This window comes from Hevea brasiliensis, chromosome 3 (genome assembly GCF_030052815.1).
Source record: "Hevea brasiliensis isolate MT/VB/25A 57/8 chromosome 3, ASM3005281v1, whole genome shotgun sequence".
NCBI classification, from domain to species: Eukaryota; Viridiplantae; Streptophyta; class Magnoliopsida; order Malpighiales; family Euphorbiaceae; genus Hevea; species Hevea brasiliensis.
This window is the reverse complement of record NC_079495.1, coordinates 25,352,248-25,368,413: the sequence shown is the minus strand read 5'-3', so window position 1 is coordinate 25,368,413 and position 16,166 is coordinate 25,352,248.

Sequence of the window (16,166 nt, the reverse complement as noted above, 5' to 3'; positions counted from 1 at the left end):
CAATCCAAAAGGGAATGTGTCGATTAAAGCCTAGAGAGTTTTATGTATTAATGAGGACTCTCAATTGATGAGTCAAAGTCCCATCATCGGTAAAATCAATTATTATTCTCTACCCATATTAATTCAATTATTAATGCATTTATAACTTGCTGATTTGTAGAGTATCGGTTTAGAGGTAGCCTACATAAAATACCATTCTAGCCTACACAGCTATATACATGTTTTATAAAAGGATTCTAAGCAACTTCCTAAAAGTATTTTATATTCTAATAAACCGGTTATTATTCTATTTATACACTTGATTAAAGATATTTTATATTGTGTTTCAAGTTTTTTTTTCTTTTTCTTTTTTCAAAAAATCTTAGTTAATGAAGCAATAAAGGGGCACTTTAGGTTAACAAATTCAAGGAAGAACTCTCCCTTGTACATACAAAATAGAATTTAGAATAAGAAAAGATTTTAAAGATTCTAAAGAGGACTCTCCTTTAAATCCTGAAGTATAATAGGTATATAAAATTTTGGGGCTCAAAGAAGGATTCTTCCATGAACCTAAAATATAAGGATGTTGTATTTAAAAATCAGTATAAGTCCGAGGAAAGACTTTCTCTAGACCTAAGGACATGCTAAGATTATATCATTTTGAATGAATATAATTCAAATTCAAGGAAGAACTCTCCCTCGATGTAAGAGAATTGCATATTTGATAAAGCACTTAATATGGGATCAAGGAAAAACTTTCCCTCGAATCCCTCAGATAAAAAAGGAAAATTTATTTATTTTATGAATAGACATAAAAGGAAGGGATACAAGGAAATGACTCTCTTTCGAACCCCATACCTTAAAAAAAGATTGTATTTTAAAATATTACTGTTATGAGGTCATTTTAAGACTTCATAATATCAAATTACTGACCTTCAAAGAAGACCATTATTTAAATACATCAGTAATTACTAGGAACATATTAAAGTGTCGAACTAACCATTTCATCGAACAATACAGCATTATTTCCGAATTCATGTTATTATTTTCGAACAATAAAATAAGAATACAATTCCATAAGCATTATTTCTGAACTCCTCTTATGCTTAAAGATAAAAAAATAAAACACCATGAGGACCATTTCCGAATTCCTTTTAGACTTGCAATATAAACAAAAATGCCATAAGCTATATTTCCAACCTCATGCCCTTATATCTGAACTCTTACCATTATTTTCGAGCTCCTTTTATTATCCGAACTCTTTCTAAAGAAGGATGATAATACTCACAATATCAAACTAAAGTAGCGTTCACAAGACAAATAAAAACAATATTTCAAATGACAATGTAATGTTTAAGGAGTAAAAATATTCCAACAAGAACATAAAAAAAAAAAAAAAAAAACATTTCAATAAAAATGTAAAATGTAATATATGCAGAGCAAGTATTTCAACCATTGTCAATCTTAACCTTATTCTCTTAAAAGTTCAATAGAATAACATGCTATAAAATATGCCTTGTAAAGGCTAGAAAAGCAAAATGATAAAGAGAGTTCAGATTCTAGCTTATACAGGGCCCAAGGTGTTTGGATGTAACCTAGCTATACCCATTTTAAGGAAAACATGTAGACATCCACATAAGTGTTTTTTTTTTTTTTACCTGCAATGAGCTTTAGTAGTGATGGGGAGAAGTGGGCTCTGATGTCTAGTGCTTACAAAGGAAATAGAGCTACAGAACTATCAAATCAATCTTTTTGATTTGAGGAGCTAAAGTACTTTTGGAATGAGATTTTCAATGTGAAATGTGAGGATTCTAAGAACTGTTGTTTTGAGAGTGGAGATTCTTTAGAAAACTGATGTTTATAAAGACTCTCTATTCTCTTCCCTCATACTTTCTAGACTTTTAAAAAGGACCCCTTTAACAGTAATACTTCGGGTATTTATAGGGAATAGAAGCCCTAAAATGAAGGGTCGGGATTTAAGATGGAAAAAGGAAGGGTTGGGATTTAAAAGGACAAAATTTGAGGGTCAAGAATTAAAGAGATAAAAAATCATGGGCAAAGATCAACTCAGGACTCTTTTGTCCTTTTCTTCTTTAATGCAAAGGTTAGGGATTGTGCCTTACATACTAGATCAAGGGTTGAGGTTAAAAAGTACCAATTTTTTTGTTTATTACTTTTGATCCAAGGGTCCAAGATTTATCCTTACAAGTATAATCAATGGTGAGGAATGAGGCATACCAGAGTGCTTTAACTAACTCAAATCTAATGGTGAAAACTTGATTTACAAAATCAAAGGCTATGATGTAATGGCAAAGTGGTGTGTTTTTGAAATTCTGCCTCGCCCAACCTTTTTACCCGATCCTTATTTGATCTCTTTGTCTGACCTTATTTAGTTTCCTAATCTGATCTCCTTTTGGTTTCTTCCATTCAATCCCTCTTTATCTAATCTCTTTATTAGATTTCCTTATCTGATCTCTCTTCATCCAAACCTGCTTCATTTAATATTTCTTTATTCAATCTCTTTATCTGATCCTACTGTGGTTGGCCATGGTTTAAATTTCCCAGAGCTAAGCCTTTTATTAGTTAAGATCTGAAGCAGTGGTTCCGTTTGAATCTGAACTTAATTGGGCGAGCTCTATCTTGGCCGATTTTTTTTCTTTATCATCGATCCCCTGTCAAGTTCAGTTTAGGAAATTGTGAAAGCATTAAATGTGTATTTATCCAAGATGTCGCCTCAAACTTTACAGCCATTAATGTATGAGGCTCTATATAAATTTCAGAGGGCTATCATTTCACACTTTGTGCTTTCTCTTAAATCTCTCAGGCGAGTTTTCTTTCAAGCTTCCATTCTCCGGCAACATCGTTTTATTTTGGTGAAGGTATAGTCCTCAATTTTTTATTCTCATTTATTATTTTTCTTTTTTCACAGAAAAATGAGCGGTTGTGACATTTAGAAAGCAGTGAGTCCACCATCAGTTAATGTTTCTTGGACCTCCGACGAGGCGGAGAAGGCAGGAACAAGTGAGCAAAATGAGGCCGGCTGAACCGATCTCAAACCAACTCGTTAGGCTAAGCCAAGAACAAGCTCCTAACCCAGGAAGGAATCTCTCCTGGTGGATGAAGTGACATCGATTCTAAAACATTATGAACTTACACAAATAAGCAAGGAGTTCAACCTCTCTGCCAATGCGTACGAGCTCATCAGATGCCATGGGGATCTCTGAGCCAATCACTTTTTTAAGGAGGGAGATCAAATCATTGCATTGGAGGAACAACTAAAAGCCGGGCTACATTTTCCCTTAGAGCAATTTTATAAGGATGTATTGAGCTATCACCATTTTTATGCAGCTTAACTACACTTGAACTCATGGCGAACTCTAATTACTTTTCGAGGTTTATGCTAAGCTAAAGATCTAGAGCTCATGGTGAAAGTGTTTATCGAGCTACATTGCTTCGCCAGATGAAAGAATGACGAGTATTGACTTTTCCAAGCAAAGTCAAACTACGGGCTCTTCGCCAAACTCCCCTCCTCCTTGAAGAAATGGAAAGACTGATTCTTCATTCTACAGAGCTAGGATCCCCATGGCTTTGAAGGCATTCCACAGAGTTAGAACTACTTGGCTAAAAAACCCTAAGAGAAGATTGTCCTTAATCAGGACGAGATGGTAGTGGTCAAGGAGTTAAAGAGCCAAGTGAACACTTATTGGTACCAATGCTCTGATGTCATTGTGGCCGAACTGAAATGGTGGCTGATGAATGTGGTCGCCCAAGAAAATGTTCCACTTTAACTTTCCTATCTTGGGCCTAAAAAGGGTAACTCCCTTGTAACTCCCTTGTCTTGGTTCTCTTGATCAGTATAAACTCACTAATGCTTTTTGTGTGCAGATATGGCAAGTGCCGATGCTGATAAGGTGGCAAAGAAGAGGAAAAGAGCACTTACTTAGTGGGTTCTTGACAAGAAGGAAGCGACTACTGCTGCTACTAGGGGCAAGGAGCACTACGCCAAAAATAGAGCTCAGGTGGAAGAGACAAACTTTCCAGCTTAAGCCCAGGATGAATGTAACGCCCTCGCTTTAGATAGTTCGTACATTCTACTGTTTCAATGACCAATGTCTATTCGAACAGCCAGAATGTCTGGAACTATATGTAAACTAGAGAGAAGAGTCATAAATAACCCAAATAATGGTAAGAAAAATTTAGGAAAATTTTAAGAAAAGAAATGCAATAAGTTAAAGAGCCATAGCCTCAGCGATGGGTGACCTAATAGGAAGCTACTGTACAGACAGCTAGCAATCCTAAACCCTAGGGGAATTATGTGAAATAATTTTTGGGACTCTAGGGAGGAGTTATTGAGGGTTCGATGAAAATAAATTGGTAAGAAAACCCAAGGAAAATTAAAACAATCGGTACAGACGATTTTAGCTCGTTAAGCTAAATGGAGGGCATTTTGGTCATTTCGCCTTCAGAGATGATTTTTGGCCAACTTATCCAATTAAGTAAATAAATTATATAACATAAAATGTGAATAACTATTACTAAATATTTAATTAAAAATGAATAGAAAGAAGAACAAAACAAAAATGAAATAAATAGATTTATTGCATAAGTATAACATCATAATGATGTCATTAAAAAGGCCTCCACCAATCAAATTTCAACAAGCAATTAAAAATCCATTAAAAAGGAGATAAATGAGGAAAGAATTAAGAAAAAAATTCTGCCTTCCTCTTCCTTGAAACCAGCCGAACCTATCACACTCTCTCTTCCTCCATTGACTCTTTATTCAAGCTCCATTCTCCCACTCAATTCCACCATAAAACCTTTAGTTTTCTTCACTAAAACTTATCCAACCATCTTGGAAAGGTGTTTGGCAGCCAAGAAAACCAAAAAAAAGTGAAGGAAATTGAAGGGAGAAAATCTCTCCAAAGAGGTTAGTGTCCAAATTTCTCTCTCTTTCTCTTCATTCATGTTTATGGACTTGATTGGAGTTGAAAATTGTGAGAAATTGAAATGAAAACCCCTTGTATGCATACCCCCTGTGACACCCCTTACCTATCTACAGTATAGCCGAGTAAGATATGTCACACAGTGTACCTGAACACCCTATTTTATTTCAATTATTTTTATCCTTCCTTATTTATTTCTTTGATAGTTATACGTAAAATTTGTGAAGTATAATTCATTTAAGTCATTTATGGAAAACATAAATTTATTTAAGGTTCTGCAAATTTTATAGAAAATCCAGCAGAGTACCGGCTAAAAATGGAGAAAACAATTCTTCGAAACCTGTGAAAAACACTTCCAATATGTTTTCAATCATTCCCAAACTCCATTTCATCAACAAAGTCTCAATATTTTTCAACAAAAATTCCATTTCTCATTCATTCATTCCTCATGATATTCATATACAAGTCATAAATAAATACTCAATTTTCCATTCATAAACACAATTTCCACTATTTACATTAATACCAAAATACATTACATAAGTCTCAATTACACATGAGAAAATAAAAGTTAATTACAATATACCAAAACGAAACCTAGTGTCCTACCAATGCACTGAAGATGGTGAGATGACACGGACACTATGCAGAGCTGCAGATAGTCTCACCCAGTCTGTGGTCTACCGGGGGCTCTATCAATCTCTCCAGAACCTACGCGTGGCATAAAGTAATGCACTAAGTAATAATACTTAGTGGTGCCAATAATAAAATAAAAAGAAATAACAGAAAAAAAATATGCAGTGAATATTCTGATGTCTTATGTAGACAATTTTTTGATAATTATTTGTAGTCTTATTTGTTTTGTACTTGTTATAGTCATTATTTCATTAAATTTATCCACTTTCATTTTTGGTTGCCCAAGTAAACTATACTGGATGACTGGACTGGATAAACGGATAAACTGACACTGGGTATCAAGTACCTCGGGCTGTCACACCATCGGTCACATATGTATTTGCCAGTGTGCTACAAAACAGCTAATGAGCTGTAATAAATATTAGGCACAAGGCCAAGTAACATCACAATGTCAGAATGGCTAAAAGCCATGAAATCACAGAATGGCATAATGCCATGTGCAGTACTGCTAACTGAACCCTATTGGCATGCCAACCTATCCAAACCAATCTTACTAGGTGTACTAGGGCATGTTACACTTTTAAATTTTACAATTCTTGAAATTTAAGTTTAGATGTTACTATTTATTTCATTAGTCAACTAAAATGTTGACTTTCGCATAGACAATAGGTACATTGGTTCTAATATTCCCAACATACCACATTTTGTATTCTAAAGTTGTTGATATTGGTTGCCAATACCATTTCTAAGCTTAGTGTTAGTTATTCACGATTTTCAGATTTCAAGCATTATGTTTACTGTTCCATTGGTCAATTGTACAGTAGGAATTTGGCAAAGTTATCTTCATGAAAGTTGTTCCTTATTGTGTCTAATTACATTTCTTTTTTTGAATCACTCCATTTGGAATTTTGTAGCTCAAGTTGACCTAAACACCATAACTGGCCGGATTGCAAACTTTCCAGATTTTCTGGACAGAACCAAATCTACAATGTTTTGTACACTAATTGCAGGTCAGTTTTTGAACAAGTTATGATCAAAATTTGGGTTTGGTTTCTTCACAAAAGTTGTAGGTTTATATCTCAGCTTTCTGCTGGTAAAATTTCAGGTCAATTGGACCTTTCTACACTAAGTTATGACCAAATGAATAAACACTGTTCATTTGATCATTTTGCACAAGCAGAATGCAAGTCACCGAGATTAGGGCAATTTTTAGGTCAACTTGGTTTGGATTTCTAGGCAGGGTTTCTTCACCAAAGTTGTGCCATTATGTATCTAGTTTTATTTCCAATTGACCTTGCACCAATTTAACCTCTACAACTCCATTTATAGCTACCCAAACCTACTGGACTCACACTCAGTCCTACAGGTCACCAAGGCAGCACACCTAAATTCAACTCCAACCTCCTTACTCACTTCAATTCCATCTCACACACATTCAAATGGTCACTAATTGACCATTACAAGGTGAACATACCATTGCGTGAGCAAACCCTAATGGTTTTCAAATGTCCAAATTTTCATGTTCATAAATGTATAATCTTTGCATTTCACTTGTACAACTATGTTCAATCACTTATTTAATACCAAGGGCTGCTCATCACCACTTTGCTATCAAGCAAAATCACCAAACCCTAACCAACCCTAGCTGCCAAAATTTTTAGAGTGCACACACACACACCTTTTTATCTTGTTTTCTTACATTTCCTACTTACTTCAAGCCATTAAACATGAATTTAATCAAAAATAGCAAAAGTTTGGACACTAACCTTGTTGGAGCTGAATTTCAAGTTAACCAAACTTGCTTTTCACTTCCTCTTTTGGCTATCTAGATGATTTCCAAGTTGCAAGATTAAATTTTTGTGAAGCTAAGTAGTGGTTTCAAGGTGAGATGAGGTGAGGTTGGGAGCTTTGGTGAGCTTTCATGGTGGAATGGGTATGGAGGAGAGGTTTCGGCTGGTTTTGGGTGGGTGTGGCTGATGACCTTTTTTTTTATTCTTATCTCTTTTTATTTATTTTAAGTGGGCTTGGTTAATTGTAATTGGTGGTAAATATTTAATGACATCATGGTGATGTCATAATTAGTCGTTTATCTCATTTTCTCTTATTTTCTTCTCTATCTCATTTTTAATTTAATTTTTAGCAATATTTATTCATATTTTATGTCATAATAATTATTTAATCAACTGGACAAGTTGACCAAAAATCATCTCTGAAGACGAAATGATCAAAATGCCCTCCGTTTGGCTTAACAGACTAAAATTGTCTGTACTGATTGAAAAATTTTTCTAAGTATTATCTTGGTATTCTAATACCATAGAAACCTCAATGACCCTTCTCTGGAGTCACAAAAATTATTTTATGAATTTTCTCCCTAGTTTACGGCTCCTAGTTGTGAAAACCTCAACTTCCCATTGGGTTACCCATCGCTAGGGCACCGGCTCATTTAACTTGGTTGTATTTTATTTCTAAAATTTTTCTTATTAATATTTGAGTTAATTATGATTCCTCACTTTAGTTTAAATATTTTTCCAGATGTTTTAGCTGTTGGAACCGACACGGGTTACTGGAATAGTAGAATGTACGGAGTTGCTACAGTGAGAGTATTACAACTCTTCCCCTCTAATTTAAATTTCGTCCTCGAAATTTACCTGATGCAAACAGTACAGGGAACTGTTGCCTCCTAGGTATTGTGGTGCCTCCAAAGCACTTTCACCAGTAGAATTTGCTTATTCCTCAACTCTTTCACTTCCCGAGCCAGGATCCGTATGGGTTCTTCTTCATATGTCAAATCTGGTTGTACTTCAATTTCTTCTATGGAGATGACATGTGAAGGATCTGAGTGGTATCTTCTTAGCATAAATACGTGGAACACATTGTGGATCTTGTCCAGCTTTGGTGGTAAAGCTAGCCTGTAGGCCACTGGACCCACACGTTCAATGACTTCATATGGGCCAATGAACCTAGGGCTTAACTTACCTTTTCTTCCAAACCTCAGTACCTTCTTCCACGGTGACACCTTGAGGAACACTTTGTCTCTAACCACATATTCTATTTCTTTTCTCTTCAGGTCGACATAAAATTTTTGTCTGTCTGAGGCAACCTTCAGATTGGCTTTGATTAGTTTTACTTTCTCCTCAGTCTATTTCACCAGGTCTGGCCCTACCAGTTTGTCTTCGCCCAATTCAGTCCAGCACACTGGAGTTCTACATTTCCTCCCATACAGTGCTTCATACGGGGCCATTTGGATGCTAGCTTGGTAGCTATTGTTGTATGCAAATTCTGCCAGTGGGAGGTATCTATCCCAACTTCCCTCAAACTCAATGACACAACTCCTCATATCCTCAAGGACCTGACATATATTTCATGTTGTTATTATCATTTCAATTCAATATTTGTGTTAGTTCAATTGGTTTCAATTGTTTACCTGGATTACTCTTTCTGATTGCCCATCCGTCTGAGGATGGAAAGCTGTGCTGAAGTGGAGTTGTGTATCCAAGGATTCATGTAATTTCTTCCAAAATCTTGATGTAAACCTTGGGTCTCGATAGGATATGATGGAAAGTGAAATTCCAAGCAGTCTAACTATCTCACTGATATATAATTCTGCTAACTTCTCTAGTGAGTAGTCAGTCCTAACTGGCAGAAAGTGTGCTGACTTCGTCAATCTATCTACTATCACTGTAACACCTTCCCTATAGCAACTCCATACATTCTACTATTCTGGTGACCAGTGTCTATCTGGATAGCTAGAACGTCTAGAAAAATATTTAAACTAAAGAGAGGAACCATAATTAACTCAAATATTAATAAGAAAAATTTAGAAAAAATTTTTAAAATAAAATACAACCAAGTTAAATGAGCCGGTGCCCTAGCGATGGGTAACCTAGTGGGAAGTTGCGGTTCTTACAACTAGGAGCCCTAGACCCAAGGGAAAATTTATAAAATAATTTTTGGGACTCCAGAGAAGGGTCATTGAGGTTCCTATGGCATTAGAATGCCAAGAAAATGCTTAGAAAAATTTTTCAATCGGTACAAACAATTTTAGTCTGTTAAGTCAAACGGAGGGCATTTTGGTCATTTCGCCTTCAAAGGTGATTTTTGGCTGACTTGTCCAGTTAAGTGAATAATTATCATGACAAAAAATGTGAATAAATATTGCTAAAATTAAATTGAAAATGAGTAGAGAAGAAAAGAAAAGAAAATAAGATTAAATGTCAAATTTGACATCATATGATGTCATTATATCCTTTTCCACCAATCACGTTTAAAAGCTACTAAATTAAGACATGAAAGAAGATAAATGAAACCAAAAAAATATCAAAACAAATCTGCCTTCTTCCCTAACCAAAGACCAGCCGTCTCCCTTATCCCTTCCACCCAAACCTCCATGAAAGCTCCACCAAAGCTTCATAACTCACCAAATCTCACCCTAAAATCACTCAAGCCCTACACTAAACTTGATCCTCACACCTTAAATCACTACTAGGTAGTAAGAAGAGGAAGGAAAGAGGAAGTTTTATGAAGGGAGAAATTCTGCTCCAAGTGGTTAGTGTCCAACTCTTACTCCTTTTGCTTTAATTCATGTTCAATGGCATGAATTGTGTAGGAAATATAAGGAAATAAAGCAAATAAGTGTGTGTGTGCAACTTATAATTTTTGGCAACTAGGGTTAGCTAGGGTTTGATGATTTTTCTTGGTATAAAAATGGTTATGAGCAGCCTTTGGTAGTGGATGGGGTATTAAACATAATTAAGTAAGTGAAATGCAAGAATTGTGCATGTATGAAATGAAAAAAATTGGACACTTGAATAATTCTAGGGTTTTCTCATGTAATGGTTCATTAACCTTGTAATGGTCAATTAGTAACCATTTGAATGCGTATAATGAGGAAATGAAATGAGTTGAGGCTTGGCATTTGTGTGTGGGTGAGCTGCCTTGGCTGACCTGCAGGACTGAGCATGAGTCCAGCAGGTTTGGGCAATTATAAATGGAATTGTATAGGTTCAATTGGTGCAAGTTCAATTAGACATGAAACTAGACACATAATGGCACAACTTTGGCATAGAAACCTTGCCCATAAAACCAAACCAAGTTGACCTAAAAATTGCCCTAATCTAGGTGATCTGCATTCTGCCTGGGCAAAATAACCAAATGAACAGTATTTATTCATTTAGTCATAACTCAGTGTAGAAAGGTCCAATTGACCTGAAATTTTACCAGAAGAAAGCTGAGACATAGGCCTACAACTTTCATGAAGAACACAAATCCAAATTCTGAACATAGCCTAGTCAAATTGCCAACCAAACTTAGGTTACCAAATTTGGCAGAACCAGTTTTGCCCAGAATTTTGGATTCTGTCCAATCCGGCTAGTTATGGTATTTAGGCCATAACTTGAGCTACAAAGCTCCAAATGGAGTGATTCAAAAAAGGAAATGTAACTAGACAAAATAAGGAACAACTTTCATGAAGACAATTTCTCCAAATTCCTACTGTATAATTGAACAATGGAACAGTAAATATGACACTTAAATCTAAAAATTTTGAATAACTAACACTAAGCTTAAAAATGGTATTGACAACCAATACCAACAATTTTAGAATGCAAAATGTGGTATGTTGGGAGTATTAGAACCAATGTACCTATTGTCTATATAAAAGTCAACATTTTAGTTGACTAATGAAATAAATAGTAATACCTAAACTTAAATTTCAAGAATTAAAAAAATTTAAAAGTGTAACATGCCCTAGTATACCTAGCAAGATTGGTTTGGATAGGTTGGCATGCCAATAGGGTTCGGTTAGCAGTACTGCACATGGCATTATGCCATTCTGTGATCTCATGGCTTTTAGCCATTCTGACATTATGTTGATACTTGACCTTGTGCCTAATTTTATTACAGCTCATTAGCTATTCTGTTGCACACCGGGAGATGCATATGTGACCGATGGTGTGACGGCCCGAGGTACTAGATACCTAGTGCCAGTTTACCCATTTATCCAGTCCAGTCATCTAATATAGGTTACTTGGACAACCAAAAATGAAAATGAATAAATTTAATAAAATTATGAATATAACAAGTACAAAATAAATAAGATTACCAATAATGATCGAAAAATTGTCTGCATAAAACATCAGGACATGCACTGCATATTTATTTTCTGTTATTTCTTTTTATTTTATTATTGGAACCACTAAGCATTATTGCTTAGCGCATTGCTCTTTGCCATGCGTAGGTTTTGGAGAGACCGACCGAGAGCCCAGTAGACCACAGACTGGGTGAGATCTTCTGCAGCTTTGCATAGTGTCTGTGTCACCTCACCGTCATCAGTGCATTGGTAAGACACTAGGTTTTATTTTTGTATTTTGTAATTAACTTTTATTTTCTCACGTGTAATTAAGACTTATGTAATGTATTTTAGTATTGATGTAAATTAAGGAAATTGTGTTTATGAATGAACAAAGGAATATTTATTTATGACTTTTATATGAATTTCATATGAAATGAATGAATGAGAATGGGAGTATATATGAGAAATATTGGGATTTTGTTGTTGAAATGGAGTTTGGGATTGATTGAAAATTTTGGAAGTATTTTTCACAGGTTCTGAAGAACTGTTTTATTTATTTTTAGCCGAAATTCTGCTGGATTTTCTATAAAATTTGCGAAACCTCAAATAAATTATATTTTCAATAAATGACTTAAATGAATGATATTTCACGAATTATACTTCATAAATATGAAAAAAATAAATTAGGAATAATAAAAATGATTGAATTAAAATAGGGTGTTCCGGTACACTGCATGGCATATCTTGCTCGGTTATACTGTAGACGGGTAAGGGGTATCACAATCACCCATACTACATCATGCTTCTTCTGGGTGAGAGGTAGACCACTTACAAAATCCATGGTGACCCTATCCCATTTCCATTCAGGTATGCGTATAGGCTATAGCAAACCCGATGGAACTTGATGTTTTGCCTTAACTTACTGACATGTCAAGCATTTAGTCACATAATTAGTTATGTCCTTCTTCATACCAGGCCACTAATAATGAAGCTTCAGGTCATGATACATTTTTGTACTTCCTGGATGCATAGCATAAACACTGATGTGTGCCTCTTTCAGAATACTGGCTTTCAATTCTCCATTATCAGGTACACATATTCTTCCTTTGTAGTATAGACACCCATCTGCTTTTACCTCATAGTCAATTGCTTTCCCTTCTGAGATTTTACTCACAGTAGTCATTAACTTCTCATCTACCTTTTGCCCATCTAAAATCTGCTGTAGCAGGTTTGGCCTCACTTGCAACTCAGCCAAAATAGCTCCATCTCGAGCCAAAGATAGACGGGCATTCAATGATCTCAAAACTGTGATGGATTTTCTGCTCAAAGTATCAGCAACTATGTTTGCCTTCCCAGGATGGTAGTCAATTACACAATCATAGTCCTTCAGGAACTCAATCCATCGCCTCTGCCTAAGGTTGAGCTCCTTCTGGGTTGGTAAGTATTTTAGACTTTTGTGGTTTGTGTAAATGTAGCACTTTTCATTATACAAGTAGTGCCTCCATATCTTCAGTGTGAAGATAATTGCTGCAAGTTCTAGATCATGGGTAGGGTAGTTCTATTAATGTGGCCTTAGCTACCTGGAAGCATAAGCGACCACCTTCCCTTCTTGCATCAATACACACCCTAACCCATTATGAGAGGCATCAATGTAGACCACAAAGTCCTTTCCCGACACTAGCTGTGTTAACACTGGTGCCTCTATCAACATAGCCTTCAACTTCTCAAAATTGGCCTGACACTTGTCGTTCCAGTTAAATCTGACATTCTTGTGTAACAACTTGGTCATTGGAGTAGCTATTAAAGAAAATCCCTTCACAAATCTTCTGTAATACCCAGCTAGCCCCAAGAAACTTTTGACCTTAGTTGTATTTCTGGGAGGCTTCCATTCCATCACTGCTTCTATCTTCTTGGGATCCACTCTAATCCCATCGGCTGACACTATGTGTCCAAGGAAAGCAATCTCATTCAACCAGAAGTCATACTTGGACAACTTAGCATACAACTTCTTTTCTCTCAGGGTTTGCAGAAATATCCTCAAATGCTCATCATGTTCTTCCCTGGTCTTGGAATACACCAAAATATCATCAATAAAGACTACTACGAAACGATCTAGATATGGATGGAAGATACGGTTCATAAGGTCCATGAATGCTGCTGGTGCATTTGTTAGGCCAAAGGGCATCACCAGGAACTCAGAATGCCCATACCGGGTCCTGAATGCAGTCTTTGGCACATCTGCATCCTTCACCCTCAACTGATGATACCCTAATCTAATATTAATTTTAGAAAATACTCCTGCTCCCTTCAATTGATCAAACAGATTATCAATTCTAGGCAACGGATATTTGTTCTTCACAGTCCCATATTTGTCAGTAATCGATACATAACCTCAAAGTCCCATCCTTCTTCTTCATAAACAGCACTGGAGCTCCCCATGGTGACACACTGGGGCGTATAAACCCCTTATCCAGTAACTCCTATAACTGGATTTTTAGTTCCTTCAATTCTGTGGGTACCATCCTATAAGGAGCAATAGAGATTGGTGCTGTACCCGACAGTATCTCAATAGCAAATTCGACTTCCCTTTCTGGTGGCAAGCCAAGCAATTCTTCAGGGAACACATTAGGGAAGTCTTTTACTGTGGGTATATCACACAGATCTGGCTTAGCCTGCCTAATATCCACCACATGTGCTAGGTAGGCTTCTCATCCTTTTCTCATCAGTTTTTTTACAACTGTGGCTGAGATGACATTGGACAAGAAATCTGTCCTTTCCCCCACAACTGTGATCTCATTACCCTCAGAAGTTTTCAAGGAAATCCTCTTCAATTACAATCAACCATTGCCTGATAACGTGACAACCAGTCCATTCCCAAAATCATGTCAAACTCATGAAAAGGCAACTCAATAAGGTCTGCCAAGAATTCATACCCCTAAATGCTTAACGGGTAACCCTTGTATTCTTTGCTCACCACTACACTGTGACCCAATGGATTAGTGACCAAGATGTCTTGGTCACTCTCCCCTACTAATATCCCCCTTTCTACAAGTAAGTTGATGCAGATGTATGAATGAGTGGATCCTGGATCCACCAATGCATGCACAAATGTATTGTAGAGGGAGAACGTACCCTTGATGATGTCCAGGGCATCTTGCTCCTCCTGAGCTCTTATGGCATAGGCTCTGGTAGGTGCTCTGGCCTCAGGCCTCTCTGCTGGCTCAAATGCAGGTCTCTGAGATGGTCTCACTACCTCAGATTTGCCAGATTTCCTACACCTTTGTGGTGCAGGAGCAGGTCTATGTGCTTATGTTGAAGTAGTTATAGTAGTTCTGCGTGGACAGTTCCTTAACTGATGCTCTGTCGACCCACACCTTAGGCAGGCACCCGTCACTCTCCAACACTCCCCCTTATGCCACTTCAGGCAATGCAGACATGCAGAAGATGCTGGGGCTGGTCCTCTAAACCCCATCCCTAGATAGCAGCCCACTAATGGTGTGGATTGACCTCTCCTAGGGGTGAACTGTGGCCTGGGCCCCTGAGACTGAACTTGACCTTGAGGTTGTCCTGAACTCTATGCAGGTGGACCTTTGAACTTCTTTCCTGGTGCAGGAGATGAGCTAGATTGACCCGGGCCCCTCTTCTGCTGTCTCTCCCTTCTAGTCTGCTCACTTATTCTAACCTTCTCAACTTTTAATGTAGCTTCCACTAACTTGGTGAAGTCTGTGATTCTTAAGGCAGTGATCATGATCTTTATGTTATTGTTTAATCCCTCTTCAAATCTTTTACACCTCTCGACTTCATTAGGGACTATCTCCCTTCCATAACGACTCAATCTGACAAATTCTTTTTCATACTCTGCCACTATCAGCTGTCTCTACCTCAGATTAATGAACTCTCTTCTTCTCTCTTCTAGGTATACACTACCCACATACTTCTTCTTGAATTCTGAGAGGAAGAAGTCCCAAGTTATTAGTTCTGCTACACTTCGCTAGACATTGTATCCCACCATTGGTAGGCATCATCTTGCAGCAGAGATACAGTAGCTTCTAGATTTTGCTCTGGAGTGCAGTGGAGTTGTTTTAGAACTCTCCCTGTTCTGTTCAACCAGTTTTTAGCTGCAACAGAATCATCTTCTCTCTTGCCAAAGAAATCCACTGCTGCAAATTTTCTTAATCTTTCCAGATGTGATTTCTACTGTGGAGGTGGTGGTGGTGGTATTACTCCAGCCATTTTTTTGAAGAACTCGGCCATTTGCTGGAACATGGCCTGTGGAGGCTGGGCAGGCTCTGCTGGAGCTAGTGGAGCAGGTTCTCCCCTACCCCCAGTCTCCGCTACTGCAGGTGGAGCATGATTCTCCACTTCCTCCTCAACTGCCCTCTATGACATGGGGTCCATATCATAATCAAAATAACAAAGACAACATATCTGCATTAGTGTTACCTCGACTCTTATATATGCAATGCATAGTATGGACTCGATCTAGACCCAGAAATGCCTAAACTGTGCTCTGATACCACTAAATATGACACCCC